This window comes from Capricornis sumatraensis, unplaced genomic scaffold (assembly GCF_032405125.1).
Source record: "Capricornis sumatraensis isolate serow.1 unplaced genomic scaffold, serow.2 scaffold15, whole genome shotgun sequence".
In the NCBI taxonomy this organism is placed as follows: Eukaryota; Metazoa; Chordata; class Mammalia; order Artiodactyla; family Bovidae; genus Capricornis; species Capricornis sumatraensis.
The window spans coordinates 1,998,079-2,020,407 of NW_027184626.1; the positions used below are offsets into that span (position 1 = coordinate 1,998,079).

A 22,329-nucleotide genomic window follows, 5' to 3' on the forward strand; every position below is an offset into this window, starting at 1 on the left:
GATATTATAGCAAATACTTTAGAACAACAGAAATCAGCAGTATATATTTGTGAGTATGTTGAAACATACCACCCATTCTTACAATTCTGTACAATATTGGGACTAATACTCTGGTGTTCCATTTCCATTTTATTCACTGCAACATTCCTCATAAATCCAATTCAGCATCAGTTTTACTCTGGATCAGTCCTGAGGACTTTGATCTAGCTCACTGCCCCCACAGGTGGAAGAGTGTGAAAATCTTGATTTGGTAAACAACTTGAGCTTTTGATCTGAAAATAAATAGCTTCCACGGAAATAGGACCAAAATATATTTTATTTCTCTGGCTGTCTCTCTCGTTTTCACTCAGAAACTCCAACTGCATACAGATGACCTCTCTCCACATTTTATCTAGGAGCACCTAGTGGGTATCTCACACGTGCTGAAGAAAATGTCAAGTCTCTTTCAGGCATAGTGCTTCTTGGTACTTCTCTATTAGAAATAGCCATGGTCCTGGCAGGAATTGCTGGTCCAAGTGCACAGTTCTCTCATTGATAAAAGCAGCCCACAATTTCTTTATCAGTAGAGGGTACAAGTCTAGAGGAATGAATGATGTCTATTTATTCTCTTTAATAATTGACTGGAAGGGTCCCGAAGGATTACTGCTTGGGCCCTAATGTGTTACAGAGTTCAGGGAAGCAATGTGTCCAGATTTTTCCTACAACTCTCTCTTGATTTCCTTTTGCCTGAGATAGGATTCCACAACATTTGGCAGGGCTGGCTTTGAGTAGAGGCCACCTGCAAATACTTTTTTTTTTCCTGAGGATGACTAAAAACATCTAATTACTGCGTCTTCACTTACTTTTGTTATGTCCTGGTAGGTTTTCTGCAATCTCCTTGAAAATGGATGCCCATTAAATTCCCTTAACTAACTGGTTAGATATGCAAATTTCATTACAACATTCTCTTTCCTTTTGGATAATTCAGACAATGTACAAAGCTAACGCATGTGGTGCGCTCATCCAAACATTTGCCAAAAAGGGCCCACATTTTATAAAGGCAGTGGTGCAAAAGAAAAGGCAATGTCTTAAACTGCAGTCCCTCTGTAGTTAAATCTAAAGGAAACATATGATTTTTTTGTCAATAAATGTTATATATTCTTATGTCAGAATTTGGAGGAAAACAAAACATGAACGAAAATATGGCCTGTGTCATACTATGCTCATGATTATTAACCCGAGCTGAAGACAGATATAGAGAAAAGAGATGGAATGGTATTTTAAATTTGAAATTCATTTGTCTTAACTGTTTATGCTGTGACAATATTTTGGTTGATTCCTTTTAAGTTGAATAAAAATAATTATGTTAAATATTCAATTTTACAAAATTGGCATCACATTGTAAATTTAGCTTTATATTCTCCTTTTTCACTTAAATTTATATTTGAGCATTTTCTATGTCATCAAACATTACTTGAAAATACATTTTAATGGCTTCATAATAGATTATTTTAAAGAAAAAATACCACATATTTAACTAATCTCCTATTGTTAGACACTTAAATTGCATCCAATTTTTCATTAGTATTAAAAAAAATTATAAACAGTATTATATGTAAGTTTTTGACTGAGTATCTCTGATTGTTGGTTTCTCTGGGATGGATTTCTTGGAATAGACTTACTACTCAAAGTTTATGGTATTTCTAAGGCTTCTGAAGATACGACCAGCTTGCCCTCCCAAAAGGGGTTTATGTATTTACAGTTGGTTAAGTGCCTTTCAAAGCATTGATTCTAAGTCCAAAAAACTTTTTAAACTCTCTTCTGCCCCATTTCAGAGCTGAAGTGTCAAATCAAATGGTTCATTTATTTATCTGACTTACTTTCCCAGAAGCATGCAAAAATGTGTTTGTTCCGACAAATTCTAGTCTTTTAACATTTCCCATAGGTTATTAAGATAACATGACCTAATAAGAAAATTCATTTAAAGGTGACAAATTTTGCCTCTGGTTGGGTGACCCAACTTACTTAGAAATATTTTCTTTCATTTTTGAGTGCCTATTTTGAGCAAACTTGCCAAGGTCCACACAATTTTGGAAGGGAAGGATTATTATTATTTTTTTTTTATTAAATTTTAAAATCTTTAATTCTTACATGTGTTCCCAAACATGAAACCCCCTCCCACCTCCCTCCCCATAACATCTCTGTGGGTCATCCCCATGCACCAGCCCCAAGCATGCTGTATCCTGCGTCAGACATAGACTGGCGATTCAATTCTTACATGATAGTATACATGATAGAATTTTGATCCTGTTGTTTGTATGGACGTTGAAGATGACACTGAGAAAGCTTTGTCCCATATGACATATATAATACATGGCAGAGTCATGATTCAAAACTCAGGTCTAATCCTATAGACTGGTAGAAAACATTTGCAAATGATACAACCAACAAGGGCTTAGCTTCCAAAATAAACAGATTGCTTCTACAATTCAGTAACAAATAAACAACCAATCCAATTGAAAAGTGGGCAGAAGACCTTAATAGACATTTTTCCAGAGAAGACAAACATATGGCTAACAGACACATGAAAAGATGCTCATCAGCGCTAATTATTACAGAGATGCAAATCAAAACTAAAACAAGGTATCACCTCATACTAGTCAGAATGACCATCATACAAAAGACCACAAACAATAAATGCTGGAGAGCATGTGAAAAAAAGGGAACTCGCTTACATTGTTGGTGGAAATATACATTTGTGCAGTCACTATGGAAAACAGTATAGAAGTTCCACAAAAAACTAAAAATAGAGTTACCGTATGATCCAGCAATCCCACTCCTGGGCATAAACCCAGACACAACTATAATTCAAGAAGATGCCTGCACCTCTGTGTTCACAGCATCTTTATTCACAACAGCAAAGACATGGAGACAGCCTGAACATCCACGGATAGCTCTGTTTACAGGAGCCAAACATGGAAACTACCTAAAGGTCCATTGACAGATAAATGGATAAAGATGTGGTGTGTATACAACGGAAGACTACTCAGCCATAAAAAAGAATGCAATAATGCCATCTGCAGCAACATGGATGGACCCAGATTATAAGTGAAGTCAGAAAGAGAAAGACAAATATCATATACTCTCACTTATACGTGGAATCTAAAATATGACACAAATTCACATATCTAATAACCAAAATCAACTTAGATACAGAGTACAGACTTGTGGTTGTCAACGGAGAGGAGAGGTAGGGGAGGGAAGGACTGGGACTTTGGGTTAACAGATGAAAAGTATATATAAATAAATGGATAAACAATACGGTCCTATAGGATAGCACAGGGAACTATTCTCAGTATCTGAGATAAATCAAATGGGAAAGAATATTAAGATGAACATATATATATGCATATATATATGTATCTGAGTCAGTTTGCTATATAACAGAAATTAAACACAACATTTTAAATAAACTGCACTTCCTTAACTTTCTCAACAAGGTTAGGAGGGGAACATCAGAGGACTGTCAAGAGCTACAGCTGGGGCCGGCCCTAGGCTGCGTGTACTTCCCCGGTCCAAGCCGCTCAGGTTCGGCGCTCAGGCAGCCCTCAGAGGCACAGATTCGGCTGGGACTGCGCTTTGTGCCCTTCCCAGGTCCGAGTAGCTCAGGAGTTTGGCGAGCGCGATCGCCGCGGTTTGTCACCTTTTCTGCCGCTGCTGCTCAGCTTTCTGGGTGGACCGCTGGCGGCCCCCGTGAGGCAGATTGTGACTGTCCAGCACCCCCAGAAGTCTTAGCAAAGAAGCCTGCTTGCAGTTAGGTAGGTAAAGTCTCTCCGGGTCTGCAATTGCCCCTTTCCAGTCCTTACGGCTCTGGCTGCCTATCCCCGGCGGGGGATGGTCTGCAGCCGGCTTTTCCGTTCCGTCCTTCGTTCTGTGCTCGGTCCTGGCGGTGTCTTATGTTCGAGCTTTTCGTGCGGTAGCTATCCCACAGGCTGGTTTGCTAGCCCAAGTTAGATCGTTCTGGTTGCGCGTGGGGCGTTCCTGCCCGATTCTTACAAAGCACTGCAGCCCGTGCCTCCCGCGCGTCCCTGCCCTGCCCCCACTTCCCAATGGCGGATGCAGGCGTCTGTGCTGCTTTTCCGCTGGGGGAGTTACTGTTGGGCTTGTAATCTCTTGGTTTTAATTATTTCTTTATTTTTCCTTCCTGTTATGTTGCCCTCTGTGTTTCCAAGACTCGCCACAGACTCGGCAGGGAGAGTGTTTCCTGGTGTTTGGAAACCTCTCTTCTTAAAATTCCCTTCCCGGGACGGAGCTCCCTCCCCACCTCCTTTGTCTCCTTTTTCGTCTTTTATATTTTTTCCTACCTGTTTTTGAAGACAATGGTCTGCTTTTCTGGTTGCCTGATGTCCTCTGCCAGCCTACAGAAGTTGTTTTGTGGAGTTTGCTCAGCGTTGAAATGTTCTCTTGAGGAATTTGTGAGGGAGAAAGTGGTCTTCCCGTCCTATTCCTCCGCCATCTTTATACCACTTCACACCAGTCAGAATGGCTGCGATCCAAAAATCTGCAAGCAATAAATGCTGGAGAGGGTGTGGAGAAAAGGGAACCCTCCTACACTGTTGGTGGGAATGCAAACTAGTACAGCCACTATGGAGAACAGTGTGGAGATTCCTTAAAAAATTGCAAATAGAACTACCTTATGACCCAGCAATCCCACTGCTGGGCATACACACGAGGAAACCAGAATTGAAAGAGACACATGTACCCCAATGTTCATCGCAGCACTGTTTATAATAGCCAGGACATGGAAACAACCTAGATGTCCATCAGCAGATGAATGGATAAGAAAGCAGTGGTACATATACACAATGCAGTATTACTCAGCCATTAAAAAGAATTCATTTGAATCAGTTCTGATGAGATGGATGAAACTGGAGCCGATTATACAGAGTGAAGTAAGCCAGAAAGAAAAACACCAATACAGTATACTAACACATATATCATATGGAATTTAGAAAGATGGCAATGACGACCCTGTATGCAAGACAGGAAAAAAGACACAGCTGTGTATAACGGACTTTTGGACTCAGAGGGAGAGGGAGAGGGTGGGATGATTTTGGAGAATGGCATTCTACCATGTATACTATCATGTAAAAATTGAATCGCCAGTCTATGTCTGACGCAGGATACAGCATGCTTGGGGTTGGTGCATGGGGATGACCCACTGAGATGTTATGGGGAGGGAGGTGGGAGGGGGGTTCATGTTTGGGAACACATGTAAGAATTAAAGATTTTAAAATTTAAAAAAAATAAAAAATAAAAAAAAAATAAAACGTTTTTGAGACACAGTCTGAAGAAGCAACTTTTTGTTTCAAAAGTGGTTGAGAATGAACAGGCCTCCACTTCCTTACACTACCTGTAAGGTTTCCCTGGTGGCTCAGACAGTAAAGCATCTGCCTGCAATGCAGAAGACCCAGGTTCAATTCCTAGGTTGGGAAGATCCCCTGGAGAAGCAAATGGCAATCCACTCCAGCACTCTCGCCTGGAATATCCCATGGACAGAGGAGCCCGATAGGCTACAGTCCTTGGGGTCACAAAGAGTCAGACACGACTGAGCAACTTCACTTTCACTTTCCTTACACTCCTAGTCAGCAGTATATACTGAGCTTACCCATAGCCCACTCAGGTTCTGGTCCCGTTCTGTTCTGGTTCTATGGGCCATTATATGTAGTTGTGAGCAGCTAAAGTAAATAATAAAAAGATTAACAAGGTGTTTTATGACAGTGAAAAGTATACTTCTTTTTCTAATATTTACTTTATCTCCACCTTTTATACCTGGGTAAAATTAATAATCTCTAACTAGAAACTCCCTCCAAAAAGCATTAATTAAACTCTGTCTTATAGAGAATACAGTAAATGATGCTTCTTTGAAAAGTCATCTCCAAACAACAGATGCGAAGCTTAGCTTCAAAAGTATGATCGGTGGGACTTTTTGGTTACCATCTGCATGTGTGTATGAACAGTGGGGGCTTCCCTTATGGCTCAGATGGTAAAGAAACTGCCTGCAATGTGGCAGACTCAGGGTCAGTTCTTGGGTTGGGAAGATCCCCTGGAGAAGGAAATGGCAATTCACTCCAGTACTCTTGCCTAGAGAATTCCATGGACAGAGGGGCCTGGCAGGCTACAGTCCATGGGGTGGCAAAGAGTCAGATAAGACTGAGCGACTACATTTGATCCTTGGTTCTATGAACAGTGGGACTCCATTGTTCAGCTCGTAGAAGCTGCCATTGAAAGTAGGCCTTGTGAAGTGGGAGGAAAGAGCACCAATGAGAGGCAGATTCAAGCCTTAGATCTTCCACCAGGACAAGCTGAGCTTTGAGTCAAGGCCCCTAATGCGACTCAATATGCTCTCCTTTAAGAATTACCTATGTTAAGAATTCTTCATGAAATTCTTGAGATTAAATAATGCAATGTGTGAGAGAGATAACATGCTATACTACACATGTGGAGGAGTAATGAATACTATCCTGGTTCTGCGCCAAAGAACCCAGATGAACCCACCTGTTCCAGAGGGTGTGGATTCTGGATTGGTTTCTCAGTCTCCCCAAACTTGAGTTTCTGATTCCAGAAAACAGAAATAAGAATTATTTTCTTATTACACAAAGAATTACTCAAAGGGCTGTTGTGAGGTTGGAGATAACATACGCCAAGCATCTGGTCTAGTTGTTGACACACAAAAGGGGCTGAACAAATGATAAGTGGGATAAAAACAAGTTGATAAGAAGGGTTAGAGATAGTTCATGACAAGTATCTAGTCTAGGCCTGGTCATGCAGCAGGTGCATACTAAACACTAAGTGGGATTATAACCACAGTGATAACAGTCACAATAAAACGCTTGCTACTGATGGTGATGAAGACAATGACAATGACAAGGATTATGATGATGAAAGAAAAGAAATGCTATACAAGATAACTGGAAAATTTTATCTGGAAGCAACATGGTGTAGTCAAAAAGTGAAATGAATTTTGAGTTTGGAAACTGATTTGACCTCTTAGTCATATTTTGAACTTGTAAAAGTTATTAACTTCTCTGAGCCTAGATTTTCTCATCTGTATGAAGTCTGGTATTTCTTAGAAAGGAGATGTAATTAAAGCATGTAATCCAACTGCTGCCATCTAATATATTCTGGATACACATTAGCCCCTTTCCCTCCTTCTGCCATCGACATACATATAGAGACCAGCTTTTTTTTTTTTTTTTTCATTTTCTTTCAAGTTTTGGACACTGGTATACTCTCCACACTAAAGAGTTTGTTTTTTTTCCCATTCTTTTATAATACAAGTCTATATCTCATAAATGAGAACAAAACTTTATACAATAAAAGACTCCCGCTTTTTCTGCCCCTTCAAAAAAAGGAAAGTGGGTATCTCAATATCTAACACTATCAGACACAAACTGAGATGATCATATATTAATATTATCATACATAAATTAAGATGATCTATATAAAGGTAAATATGCCTACTGTAATAAGTAAACTTCCACATTACACTAATTTATCATAAAACATGTTGATTCTTCAAAGGCATAAAGTCTAACTGTAATAGGTTGCCATGGAGGACTCTGTTTCTTACAGGTTAAAACTATCTTCAACAAGAGGCTTGCAAGGGCATGTCAGGCACTGGTATCCAGCCGGCAAACGAGGGGAGAGAGAAGATCATGTGGGGGAGGATTTGCACAGGCCAAGCCTGGAAGGACACAATTCACTCATATTCCACTGTCGAGTGCCAGTCACATGGCACCAGTTATATGCAGAGAGAGTAGTGAGAGCAAGACTATCTAGCTGAGAAGTCACTTTCCAGCAACAAACTTTATGGAAGAGGAGTCTTATGGTGGAGAGTTTGTCATATTTGCCAGTTAGCTTTTCTTGCCCTCAACTATCCATATCCTTCCTGCCAAACACTGTACACACTCTCCATTTGCCCAAGGCAGGCAACCCAATATCCACTTCATACTCTCCATTCAACTCAAAGCCCCGGATCTCCAGAAGATTCACAGTCCTCTTATTCATGTCCATTCCTGGCTTCTCGGGTCCAGTGGCCTAAGGCCTGAAAGAACAATCTATCTGCAGTTTTCTACAGATTCACCGCTAAATAAGAGTGAAGCAGCTGCCCACACGGATACTCACCATGGAAACCAGTTTCAAATGGAAGATGTCAGCACAGCAACTGTGGAGACCTCCTACTTTGAGGGCAAGAAAGTTTCTTAAATAGCCCAAGATTCATGGATATACCCCCTCTTTCCTTGTTCTCCATGATCCGAGGCTCAGAACTATCTGAGGTTCTTCCTTGTCCATATTTAAAAAGGAAATTGGGACAAATGGACAACTTGGAGACTGAATAACTTCTGTGGACTACTTCTTATGCAAATGTGGTGTATCATGAATTGTTTTCAAGCTTGACAAATTAAAGGGGATTTTTAAAAGGTTAGTCACATCGTCTCTTGGCAAGATCATTTCTTCCACATATTATTAGAACACTGATCCATTTCCTTATAGATTATTTCAAATTCCAGTAACATTTGACAAAGTTGAACTTCACCTGAGACATGAGCTCATGAAAAAGAGTGACAATAAAGAAATCCCTCACCATTTTGTGTTCTGGGAAACAGCTTACTACCAAGGATCACTCTTCCCCATATGCCGTAGATAAGGGTGGTCCTTGCTAAAGAAAGCAAGTATATTCCTAAACCCACTGTGAACCAGTATGACACATTAAAGCATTTTATATTTAAGTGCATTTTATTTATTTATGAAAGATTATGTAACCAAAATGGTTTTATTTAAAGGAAATGTTCTAATCTTACCCATAAATGATAAAATTCACACAATCATAAAATACACAAATAAGTAGCCTTTCAAAATTATTTCTATTGATAAAAATACATGAAATCAACAACAAAAAGATTCATAAGGCAAATGAGAGCTGAAAAAAATAATACAATGGATTTTCTGGTAAAAAACAAAAACCTAAAGTCAATAAGGAGATGAAGAATGGCTTCATAAACTTTGACCATAGCCCTAAACTGAAGAAGATGTTTATGTATAAACCATTCAGAAAGATTTCATTTGGTCGTCTTCATCATAGCTCATGAAGCCCTGCTTCAGAAAGGCAATAGTGCACACTATTTGAAACATGTAAAATTAATGATTATGAGGCCTGTGATTTCTGCAGTTCCAAGTTAGCATCATTATTCCAGTTTTTAATACTCACATTCTTTATAACGAGCTTTGCATTTTCTTTGGGTGGATATATTGCAATTCCACATAGCTTAATGGGGAAATTGTGTTAGGATAATACAGGAATAAAAGGTGCCCCTTAATTTTCCTTTTTTTTTTTTTTTTTTTTGTTAAGACTCCAGAGTCCCTTGGACTGCAAGGAGATCCAACCAGTCCATTCTAAAGGAGATCAGCCCTGAGTGTCCTTTGGAAAGAATTATGCTAAAGCTGAAACTCCAGTACTTTGGCCACCTCATGTGAAGAATTGACTCATTGGACAAGACTCTGATGCTGGGAGGGATTGGGGGCAGGAGGAGAAGGGGACGACAGAGGATGAGATGGCTGGATAGCATCACTGACTTGATGGACGTGAGTCTGAGTGAACTCCGGGAGTTGGTGATGGACAGGGAGGCCTGGTGCGCTGCGATTCATGGGGTCGCAAAGAGTCGGACACGACTGAGCGACTGAACTGAACTGAACTGAAGGGAAAAATAAAGTATTGTATAATGTGAAAGTGAAAGTCACTCAATTGTGTCCGACTCTTTGTGACCTCATCGACTGTATAGTCCATGAAATTCTCCAGGCCAGAATACTGGAGTGGGTAGCCTTTCCCTTCTCCAGGGGATCTTCCCTGCCCAGGGATCGAACCCAGGTCTCCTGCACAGCAGGCAGATTCTTCACCAGCTGAGCCACAAGGGAAACCCAAGAATACTGGAGTGGGTAGCCTATCCCTTCTCCAGGGGATCTTCCCGGCCCAGGAATTGAACTAGACTCTCCTGCATTGCAGGAGGATTCTTTACCAACTGAGCTATTGTATAATAGTCAAATAAAACTTCACCAAAAAGTATAGTGCAGTTTTTATGTTGCTATTGGTGTGTGCATGCTAAGTCACTTCAGCCGTGTCCGACTCTCTGCAATCCCATGGACTCTAGCCCACCAGGGTCCTCTGTCCATGGGATTATCCAGGCAAGAATACTGGAGTGGGTTGCCATGGACAGGCCAAAATCAACCATATAGATAGAGTTCTCTCTGTCACTCAAAAATGCTGGAATTTTAGGGAGCACACTACAAAGTTTCCTTTATTCTCCCAAGGTTTTTTGCCTTAATTACCATATCAGTTATCAGATATGTGGGAGCTCAGGGATGACAGATGAACTTACTTTAAGGATGGACACTATATACGGTCTTTCCAGGTAGTGCTAGTGCTAAAGAATCCGCCTGCCAATGTAGGATTTACAAGAGACTCAGGTTCAAACCCTGGGTTGGGAAGATCCCTGGAGTAAGGAATGGCAACCCACTCCAGTTATTTTTGCCTGGAAAATTCCATGGAAAGAGGAACCTGGCAGGCTACAGTCCATGGGGCTACAAAGAGTCAGACACAACTGAGTGAATAAGCACACACATACAGACACTATATATACACATACACAATATAACCTCAAACACTCTTGTTCCACAAACCAACAAAATATTAAAAATATTGCACATTTCATGTTTCTAACCTTATTAGCCAGTTCTAGACTGTCTTTTAACCTTGAAATTGACACAAACATCCATTAATGGGCCATGTGCTCCTGCTATGTGCTTCTGAAAATATAATCATTATATTTTCAGTATTTGGCAGCTACAAAAAAAAATTGTGCCTCTGCTCACACTTATCATAACCCAGAAGTAAGGAAATAAAAACATCCTTTAGGCAATGAAACAGTAAAATCAAAAAAGTTCCATTCAGATTGCATGAAAATGCACAGCCACTTTCATGCAGCAGCCTATTCAGTGCACAAGAGCACAGGCAGCAGTACCAGGCAGCCTAAGTGTGACTTCAGGCCCCACCTCTTCTCTCTATATGCACTGACCAACTTATTTAATCAGTCTGTGCCTCTGTTCTTACCTGTAAACTGGAGATGAAAATGGTGGTGGCTTAGTCACTAAGTCATGCCCAACTCTTGCTGTGCCCTCCAGGCTCCTCTGTCCATGGGATTCTCCAGGCAGGAATACTGGAGTGGGTTGTCATTTCCTTCTCCAGAGGATCTTCCCGACCCAGGAATCAAACCCGATTTCCTGCATCGCAGGCAGATGATTTACCAACTAAGCTATGAAGGAAGCCTGGAGATGAACATAATGGTACCTATATCTAGTATATCTAGCCTATCCCTTCTCCCTGGGTTGGGAAGATCTGCTGGAGAAGGGATAGGCTACCCACCCCAATGTTCTTGAGCTTCCCTTGTGGCTCAGCTGGTAAAGAATCCACCTTTAATGTGGGAGACCTGGGTTCGACCCCTGGCTTGGGAATATCCCCTGGAGAAGGGAAAGGCTACCCAACCCATTCCAGTATTCTGGCCTAGGGAATTATTCCATGGACTGTATAGTTCATGGGGTCGCAAAGAGTCAGACACGACTAAGTGACTTTCACTCACATATCATGGCATTTTTTGAGGCCACAATGGTTAATACATTCAAAGTGCTTCAGGAGTGCCTGGCACAAAGGAAGTGCATTTTAAAATGTCTAAGATTTTAAAATTAAAAAAATAAAAAACTAATAAAAATAAAAAAAATAAATAAAAGTAGCTTAAACCAGTGGAAAAATAAATAAATAAAATAAAATAAAATGTCTTTTCTCCTCAATGTGTTGTTATTATCATCACCACTATCACCATCACCATCATCATTCCTGGCCAGAAAGACTAGCTTATAACTAGAGTAGATGAAGCAATATAATTAAAGATATAGATGAAAGTAGTTGATTACAGTAAGTCCCCAGGAGAAGGATGTATTCTAACAATAAGAAAAAAAATCTAGAAAAACTACAAAGAAGGCTGGAGGATGACAAGTACACTAATTTATAGCCACTCCACGAGGTATCTTAGAAACAAACCTGTAGACATTCCCCTGTGACCCAACATCCCAAAATCCATTGAATATTTTTCACATCTTGGGACTCCTTTCAGAATGGACAACCAAGAAAAACAGGTTGATCCATTTATTATTATTCCTAGTTTATTTTTATAAATGGAAACATATTTGATCTTAAAAAACAAAAAAAAATACAAATTTTATTTTCTTATGAAACAGTGCAGGGTTTAAAGAAACAAAATTCTTACAGTTGTATAAAGCGTCTGCCTGCAATGCAGGAGACTCAGGTTCGATTCCTGGGTCAGGAAGATCCCCTGGAGAAGGAAATGGCAATCCACTCCAGCACTCTTGCCTGGAAAATCCCATGGACGGAGGAGCCTGATAGGCTACAGTCCATGGGGTCGCAAGGAGTCGGACACGACTGAGCGACTTCACTTCACTTCTTTTAAAGACAGAGTCATTGTTGTCCCACTTAGTACTGCTACCAGACCTTTGTTATTGGTTTTAATAATCCCAGTCTGGTTTGGCTTATTCCAGGTGTTAAGGCAGAGGTGCTAAATATATTATCAATACCTTCTTATTACATTAGAAAAACTTAGCATAGAAAGAAGGGTGGATGGAGATGCTGGGCAGATTTGAAGTGGAAATCTGCTCTTCTGTTTCTGATAGACTTTGAACAAGGTATTTAACATCTTTCATCATTTGTTTTCTTGACTATAAATTGGGAGAATGATATAATTTATAAAATTAAAAGAGAATAAATAAAATACTGTAAGTAAAATCATTGGCACATTGCCAAATCTCAATCAATATTAGCTCCAATCTACCGCCCCCGCTGGCTTTTCTGAAAATCAACCACCACCAAAGATACTTGTACATTTCCCTAGTAGGACCAGGTTAATTACATTTCTCTTCATTCTCCTGATTCTATGCCTTTTTAGCTATTACTTTTAATTATGAATAAACCCTTAAACAAAAATGCAATTCAAATCAAGGAAATCAAACCAATATTTATGGAGCAATTCCCTCATGTTAGGTATGGTGTTTAATTATCTAGTCAATTTTATGAGATTTGTATTATTATCCCAAAGAACTGATAAGATCAAGGCTTAAAGTAATTCATCGGACATAGTTAATAAGTCTTAGAATAGAGTTTTACACTCCTAGCCAACTTCAAAGTTGTCTAGGCTTTTCTAGCTTTCTCCAGGAGTTCTGAACCCTTAAAAGTAAAGGGCATTTTTTCTATTTAACTTAAATTGAGTGATGTCTTGCTTGCAATGAGATAGATGTTCATCTAACTTTCTGGAATACAGTAGTAAACCAAAGAGAGAGGCCTTGCTGAAATGGGGCTTACAAACATTGGGAGGAAAGGGAGATCAGACAGTTTATAACATCTATTTTCTATTCGATAAAGTATACAAAGACTCTCCATTGAGGTGCCTTTCTAGCAGAGATGCAAATAACATAAGGAGCAGACATGACAATATCCAGTAGAGGAGCCTTCCATGCAGAGCATGAGCTAAAGGTTGAGTGGTGCAAGTCGGGCCGTCATGTTTGTGGAACTGAGATGAGGCCAGTGGAGTGAAGCAGATGGTCAAAAGTGGTGAGTGGTAGGTCATGAAGTAAGCAAGAGTGCTGCCTGACATTTTTATTAGACTATACAGGTCATGTGAAGGACTTCTGCTTTATTTCAATAAGATGAGAAATATCCCAGTAATGGAGAATTGATGAGAGGAGTTCTATGATAGGAAGAGAACAGACTGTGAAGGGAACAAGAACAAAAACATAGAGACTAGGAAATTGTTGCCATACTAGGAAATGCTATTGGGAGGAATTATTACAATACAAGCAAATCTCCAGGTCAGATTATTTTCTTCCATTTATCTCCAAATCATTATTCTTTCTTCTTTTACCACTTAATTTAACCAAACTTCACACTTCTCATTTCCTGTGATACTTTCAACCTCTACACATCAAAATGCCTTACAAGATACCACGATTTACTATAATGTCTAGAAATTAAGAGAGTGAAGTATGATGTAAAGTTTTCTTTCTGTGCAAGGCCAATTGCTCCAGCCACACTGGTCTCCTTGCTGATTCAGAGGAACATCCACATAAAATCAATATGTCACAGAAGAAACATCACAAATGAGTGGGAGAATGACAGTAAGTAATTCCAGGACAACTGTTTATATGTGTGGGGGAAAATTTTTGATCCCTACTGAACATCATTTACAAAAATTAATACCAAGAAGTTGAACAACATAAATGAGTGAAAAATTTCCAACAAATATGGAATCTTATTTTAAAAATATGAGAGTGGGAGGCTAGTGTTAAGATTTCAAGGTAGGAAAACTCTGACTAAATAAGATGCTCAAATATATAAACCATGAATAAAAAAAATCGACTCCCCTCCTATCAACTTTATTCTTTCTGACCTTATATTGCAGGTTGGCAAAAACAGGTTCCTGTCCTGCTGGACCATGACAGATTTATTCGCTGTGCAGAGAAATTATAACAGTGAAATATCTAGTTATAGGGCTTTATGCTCGTTGGCAATACATACAACAGTTTAGACTGTTTTTTGTTAAATGAAAGGAAATTTTTCTCAATGATCCATTAATCATAAATACAGTTTCTATACGTGACATCTAAACACTTTCAATTTATCTATAAAATACATAGACAATAATACATTTTCTTACTTTATAAAAATTAAAGTCTGGTAAGATTGTATAAGTTTAAATGCTTTGGGATGTTTTAAGCATGCTAAAAATAACAACTATTATTAAAACTAAGTCAAATATAGGTTAAAAGTAGAGATCTAAGGCATGCATTATGAAAACTGTTAAATTTTGAAAGTCACTTCTCTTTAGGTTTTCTGGTTAGCTGAGACAAAACTGGGAAGTCCTGATTTATCAAATAAATTGTTTTTTCCCTCTGTTTCATTCTACTAGAGTAGATTTGGCCAGTTACTATTTTGACAGATATGTAATCTCTCTGGATCAAATGTAACCACAGTGATTATTCACATTAAGCCCTCGATTTTGCCAAAAAACGGAAAACATGAGAGATTTCTAAAACGTTAGACACATGGGAGCCTCAATTTTTCTCAATTGAACTTCCTTTTTTTTTTTTTTTTTCTAAAGTATTCAAACTGCTTTGGATGGGATATTGTTTTGTGCGTTTGAATGAGATAAATCACTCATATAAGGAGATGATCCCAGAATGTAGTTTGATGAGCAACCACAAAGCACCAGGGAAAATTCACACACACACACACACACACACTGTGGCTATTATCTCAATAAACAAGCCAAAACAACAAAGAATTGAGATATTAGGTAGCAAAACACAGTCCACTTTTGTTGATATAACTGATACAGGTTAGACAGAATTGTTATGTGTACTTAGATGACAATGTGGAGATGTGAGACAGCCAGAAAAAGAAGACAAGGTAGGGGCTATTGAACTACTATGGGAAGCAATAAACCTAGGTATAATATTAATAGATCAAGGGCATATGAATTGCAGGTTTCCTCCTAGCTTACACTGCCATCTAGATAGGCCCATGGTAGCTAGCAGCAGAAATATAGTGTCACATGACATCAAGTTGTACATCCTATAATCCTTGGTAGTAACTGAAAGAAATCTCTCTCAAGAGCAAGATGTATTAAGGATGATAATTTATGATTCCAAGGACGAAAGCTTGGTATGGTTGGTATCAGGCATTGCTTGATTCCCTTCTCCTTTTTTGCTTTTGTCCAGACAGCAAATGCCCAGGAAAAACACTTAACTGCCCAGAATTCCTTGCAGGTAAGAGGAGGCATGTGATTCATTCTGACCAATGAGATAGAAATGGAAGTCTGTCTGCCTGAAGAATAAACTCCGTATTTTTTTTCATGATAAAAATGAAAACTTGGCTGGCCACCCTTTGCCTTTTGCCTGTTATTCTTCTTTCTCTGTGGAGTCTGGATTCAAGGTTAAGACTGGTGGGGCAGAGGGTTGGAAGGAGGCAAACCCCTCTCTGCCTCCAGATTTTGATTAATGTAAGAGCAAATAAAAACCTCTATTTGATTCAGCCACAAGAGTTGGATTTTGGTTACATGCCACTGAACAAAATCCTATGTGACACAGCAACCAGAGGTTCACTACGAATGAGTGTTTCTCATGATCTTATAGTGTGATATTCTTAGCAATGGAGACAATTTGGAATAATATTAAATTACATGGTTAGAAGAGTAGCTTTCAGTTATCAATCAGTCTTGATTACTTCAAGGAGGAAAGTCTCAGTTTAGTGCTTGTATGCCTTAAACAGCTCTCTGAAACTTGTTTTTCTCCCTTGCAACAAACTGAGATACACTTCAGACTAAGGACCTTTGTTAAGCATAATTATCTAGCTAAAATTTAATAGCACTGTTTTGTTCCATTAAGTCTGGTTTATAGTTACCTTCTCATTTTTGACAGTGTTACTGCATTTCCATTCATGACAATGATATAAAGTTTCTTTATAAAATATATTCATATAAAAATATGAATTGATTTGAAGAAAAATACTAATACAAACAAAAGTGATACACAGAGAATTTTTTTTTTTTTAAGAAAGACAGTGGTATACAAATGACTACGGTTGAGCCCTAGATAAACAATCTTGCCTATAAGAGTAATGGCCGACTCACTAACACTTTTGGGTTATATCATATTTAACAATTTAAAACAGCCTTGACAGAACTCACCCTGTTGGTCAAATATCCTCAGTACTGAAAATAAACCAACATAGGAAAAGTTTTATGCAAAATTTCTTGACCTTCCCATAAACTTGTGAAGATAAACAGGATGCTTCAGGCCTACTATGTCCTCATCTAGACTGTTACTAAATCTCAGTCCAAATTTCATCCTCTTTAATCCTAAAAAATTATTCCACAGTGTTTCCTGTATGGATGATCAATCAATATTTGTACAGTTTCAGTTATTGCAAAGGAGGATTGCCACAGGAATATTCTATTGGGCTAAAATGGCAGATTCATCACCTAGGATCATCTATTCAATAACTTGAAACTTATTAAAATTTGAGAGTGAATGTTGTATGTCAACACTCTGGTCATCTCTCTGTTCATCTGTTTGAAGTAGCAAGTTTGGCTGCTAATACAAATATTATTTGCTGTTGCAAGCTCCCTTATTTGAGAAATCTGAGGTTTTAGTTCTTAGGCATAATCTTATAAGAAAAACAAATCAAAGCAAAGGTCAAATTGTGAATGAAAATTCAAAACCAAAGCTCTGCAACTATGGAAAAGGAAAGCTTACAATTAAGAATCACAGATTCTCTGATTTCAAAGTTTGCCAAATGTCTTCTGTATTCACTGCAGTGCTCAAATAATTATCACATCGAATTTCATAACAAAGGCCTTGGAAAGACTGAAAAATTGTCTAGTACTTATACACACTCCTGATAATTTTATTATGACAGTAATTTGTTCAAATATAAGCTATGTGCTTCTTCCTCTTGTTGATTCTCATCATTCCACCTTAAAAATGGACATCTACAGTGAAGTTACAGGCACAGAAGGATGATGGGTTACTGTATAAGGAAAGGACATAGAAAATGATTCAAATGATAAAAGAACAAGGCTGGAACTGTGGCTTGGATCTGAAGCATGCAGGACAGTGCAGAGGATAAATGGCAAAGAATTATCACCTTTGGGGCTAATGCAGGAGCCAAGGGCATAGTCAGGGCTGGGGAAGAGTTCTCTAGCTTCAGAGCTGATGCTAAAAGGCAAAGTGGGAACTAGATGAATTCTCCAAGAAAAGCTGCCTTACAGATTACATCTTAATTCTAAAATACTGGCCTTGAGATATCCAGTTAGGTGCTGCTACTGCTAAGTCGCTTCAGTCGTGTCCGACTCTGTGCGACCCCACAGACGACAGCCTACCAGGCTCCGCCGTCCCTGGGATTCTCCAGGCAAGAACACTGGAGTGGGTTGCCATTTCCTTCTCCAATGCATGAAAATGAAAAGTGAAAGTGAGGTCGCTCAGTCGTGTCCGGCCCTTCGTGACCTCAAGGACTGTAGCCTACCAGGCTTTTCTGTCCATGGGATTTTCCAGGCAAGAGTACTGGAGTGGGATGCCATCGCCTTCTGCAGTTAGGTGAGGATTATATAATAGCAAGGAACTGTGGGTTGACCAGAGGTTAAGAGGTACTGTGATTCTGACCTTCTGTTGTGCAGAGCACCCACTACATTATGTTAACTCTTAGACTTCAATACCACTTGGGGAAAAGAGCTGTTGGGCTCCAAACTGAACCCTATCATTTCTGGCTGGGCTAATCTGCAGTCTAGAGAGTGAATGGTGAATGAATGGTAAAAGTCGCTCAGTCATGTCCGACTCTTTGCGACCCCATGGACTTGTCCATGGAATTCTCCAGGCCAGAATACTGGAGTAGGTAGCCTTTCCCTTCTCCAGGGGATCTTCCCAACCCAGGGATCAAACCCAGGTCCCCCACATTGCAGGCGGATTCTTTACCAGCTGAGCCACAAGGGAAGCCCACTCTAGAGAGTATTCCTGGACTACTGTGAATCAGTCTGAGAAACTGAATACAACCTCATCTTTGCTCTACCATCTTTAGAGTCAAGTCAAGTGGCTGGTTCTACAGAAACTGGAAGTTTTGGCACATGTATCTGAGAGACAAGTTGCTGGTAAACAGTAATCACTGTCCTGGGAGAAAACACAGCTTAGGACAAAAGATAATTAAAAACCAGGAAGGAAGTGATTTGAGTAAGCATGGGCAAAGCAGAGATCACAAAAAGCAACAGTAAATCCTAGTGGGTCTCTGTTCTTGGAGCTAGCTTGATCATATTTCAGCCAAACTAGGAGTGTCTCCTAGTCTAAGGTACCTTGAAAATAAGATACAGTTGGTAGCACTGTCTCTTCTGTACAATAATGGTCATTATCTATTCAGAAATAATATTGTCCTGATATATCTAAAACTGTCATAAAGTAACAAGATCATTCAAGCTTAGTTGGGTGTACTTGTGTGAGCATGAATGTGAGCTTTACAAGAGACATAATACATATGAATAGATGAGAACAGCAGGTTTTTTTTAAACCTCAGGTTACATAAAAGAGTGACTGCTGAGTAAATGTGCGGCTGCTGACTATTGGGATGCTGAGCCAGTTTTGAATATTTAAGCAATAATTGATACTGTCTTCAAAGAGATGAATGGCTCCCATGTTGAGACCACATATTGTTATGTTTACTTAGAGGCTGAGTTGATGATAGGCTTTATATTACACGCAGGAAAGAAATGAGAGTCTCTGAAAGATGTTTCATACTAATATTACTGTCAACACACAAGAGAGACAGACTGGCTTCTGACATGAACTTTACAGATTTCACTCTTCATGAGGAATTAGAATTAAGTTTTAATTGAATCCTTAATTAGCATTATCCAAATATATTTGGGAACTGATTCATGGTATAGAAACTTGTTCAGATTAATGTTAGAGGGAAGGAGGAAGTGATTTTCTTTAATATTCAGAAGAGAATATCATGACATTCAGATAGGCTCCTTTTGAATTATACCCTACAATTTGTAAACATCTATAAAATAACCAGATATTTTGAGTCTAATATATATAGGGAAATATGACTAGATTAATTCTTTCTGTCACTAAAGTATTCATTTTGTTTTTGTTTTTGATCACACAGCATGGCACGTGGGGTTTCAGTTTCCCAGTCGGGGATCAAACTCACACCCCCTGCACTGAAGTGCAAAGTCTTAACCAAAGGGCCACCAGGAAAGTCCCATCTGTCACCTAAGTGCTTCACTTTGGTTCAGAAGCATGGTCCAAGAGGTGAGGTAAACGTGGCGGTAAGAGATATCTAGGAGACTTCTGACTGAGTGAAGTAAACAAACAGGGTTCCTAAGGAAAAAGACCAACATTCTAACCTATCTTCTAGACAGCTCTCCAGCTGCAACTCAGTTTATTTACTGTTTTTGTTTTATATTCACTCTATGCAGCAGAATGACTACTCTTACATACTGAATTCACTAATTCAAGAATGTTAGAGTCAATGTTTAGACAATCTAGATGTTCCCCCGCAATGTGTAATAGCCAGTTAGTAAGTGTAAATTAACAATATAAATTGAGTATGCTAAAGTAAGGGAAAGAAAGTGATCCACAGACACTCTAAGGTTAAAAGGTGACCTCAGAGGCCAGCTGCTTTCTATATTTCATAGGTGTGAATTACCAAAAAATAATGGAGCAGAACTGAAGTTTCAACTTTAGATATATCTTTAGATGTAACCATGGTAAGACTATTAGTATGAACATCTATGCTTGGAATATTCTTAGAGAGCTCACTAACCCTTGCTCTTCTCTTGAAAATGTAATTTATTGGGTGTTGTGAATTTAATCCACCTAAAGCTCCCAAGTGTATCACCTATCTTTCATGCAACTCAGTTTGGCCAGCTCTCTCTCTCTGCTGAGGCCATGAAGATCCTTTTTAAGCCTCTGTCATTCTTAGAACATGAAGGTATTTCATATCTTCTTTAAAACGACCATATCTATTTTAGGCATAGCTCTATCTTGATATGGAGAGCTTCTTATAGGCAAATAGAAGTTAAGTGGGATTCTTTAGGACTGATTCATTTTTTAAAAGATTTTATAACCATGACATTAACATGAAAATATAATCTCTTTAAAATACCCTACTAGTCATTCTCAGATAAGATGGGAGAACATAGTTTTATATATGTATTCAAAGGCAGTCAAATATCAAGCTAGTGAAAAATAATAGGTTAGGACTGCTATACAAACATTGATAATTAAATTGTAAAAATATCTTAACAGAGAAATATATAGTCATAAGATTTTAAAGAACAGCCCATATATTATGATTTAATCAAAAATTTCCAGGAGGCTGTGGTTTTTTATCACAACAGTTGTTTTTCTCCACCACTTACTTGTTCTCCTATTTTCTCATGTTGAATAATCCTTATAAATAATCATTTTATTTTCCCAGTAATTTAGAAATGGTGCTGTCTACACACAAATAGGAAAAGGAGTATGTCAAGGCTGTATATTGTCACCCTGCTTATTTAACTTCTATGCAGAGTACATCATGAGAAACGCTGGGCTGGAAGAAGCACAAGCTGGAATCAAGACTGCTGGGAGAAATATCAATAACCTCAGATATGCAGATGACACCACCCTTATGGCAGAAAATGAAGAGGAATTAAAAAGCCTCTTGATGAAAGTGAAACAGGAGAGTAAAAAAGTTGGCTTAAAGCTCAACATTCAGAAAATGAAGATCAAGGCATCCAGTCCCATCACTTCATGGCAAATAGATGGGGAAAAAGTAGAAATAGTGTCAGACTTTATTTTTGGGGGCTCCAAAATCACTGCAGATGGTGACCGCAGCCATGAAATTAAAAGATACTGACTCCTTGGAAGGAAGGTTATGACCAACCTAGATAGCATATTCAAAAGCAGAGACATTACTTTGCCAACAAAGGTCCATCTAGTCAAGGCTATGGTTTTTCCAGTGATCATGTATGGATGTGAGAGTTAGACTGTGAAGAAAGCTGCGTGCAAAAGAATTGGTGCTTTTGAACTGTGGTGCTGGAGAAGACTCTTGAGAGTCCCTTGCACTGCAGGGAGATCCAACCAGTCTATCCTAAAGGAGACCAGTTCTGGGTGTTCATTGGAAGGACTGATGCCGAGGCTGAAACTCCAGTACTTTGGCCACATCATGTGAAAAGTTGACTCATTGGAAAAGAACCTGATGCTGGGAGGGATTGGATGCAGGAGCTAAAGGGGACGACAGAGGATGAGATGGCTGGAGGGCATCACCGACTCAATGCACATGAGTTTGGGTGAACTCTGGGAGCTGGTGATGGACAGGGAGGCCTGGCGTGCTGTGATTCCTGGGGTCGCAAAGAGTCAGACACGACTGAGCAATTGAACTGAACTGAACACATGTCCATATCTATCACACTTGTATTTCTACTTCCTTGTCTCTGATTTGTATTATTATTCTGCTCTATTCAAGTTTCAAACTATCTTAACATGAGAGAAAAAATTAAGTAAAGCCTTCCTCTGAATTTCCTCAAAAAGCTAATGACTAAAGGGCTAACAACACATGGCTCCACAGATAAGCTTCTTTTGCCTCCTTCACAGGGTGTGCACATCTTCCTAAGATTGTCTTCCACTTACTATTTT

General features: G+C 39.0%; 1 protein-coding gene across 2 annotated transcripts in view; it reads right to left on the reverse strand.

Moving 5' to 3' along the window:
• The window catches only part of LOC138072392 (lysozyme C, kidney isozyme), a 55,604-nt gene extending 51,117 nt beyond the window's left edge, over positions 1-4,487 (reverse strand). For both annotated transcript variants that reach the window (XM_068963494.1, XM_068963493.1), the window contains exon 1: positions 4,344-4,487. The gene's annotated coding sequence lies outside the window, so the exon portion shown is untranslated. The remainder of the gene's footprint in view (positions 1-4,343) is intronic.
• Between the last annotated feature and the right edge of the window lie 17,842 nt (positions 4,488-22,329).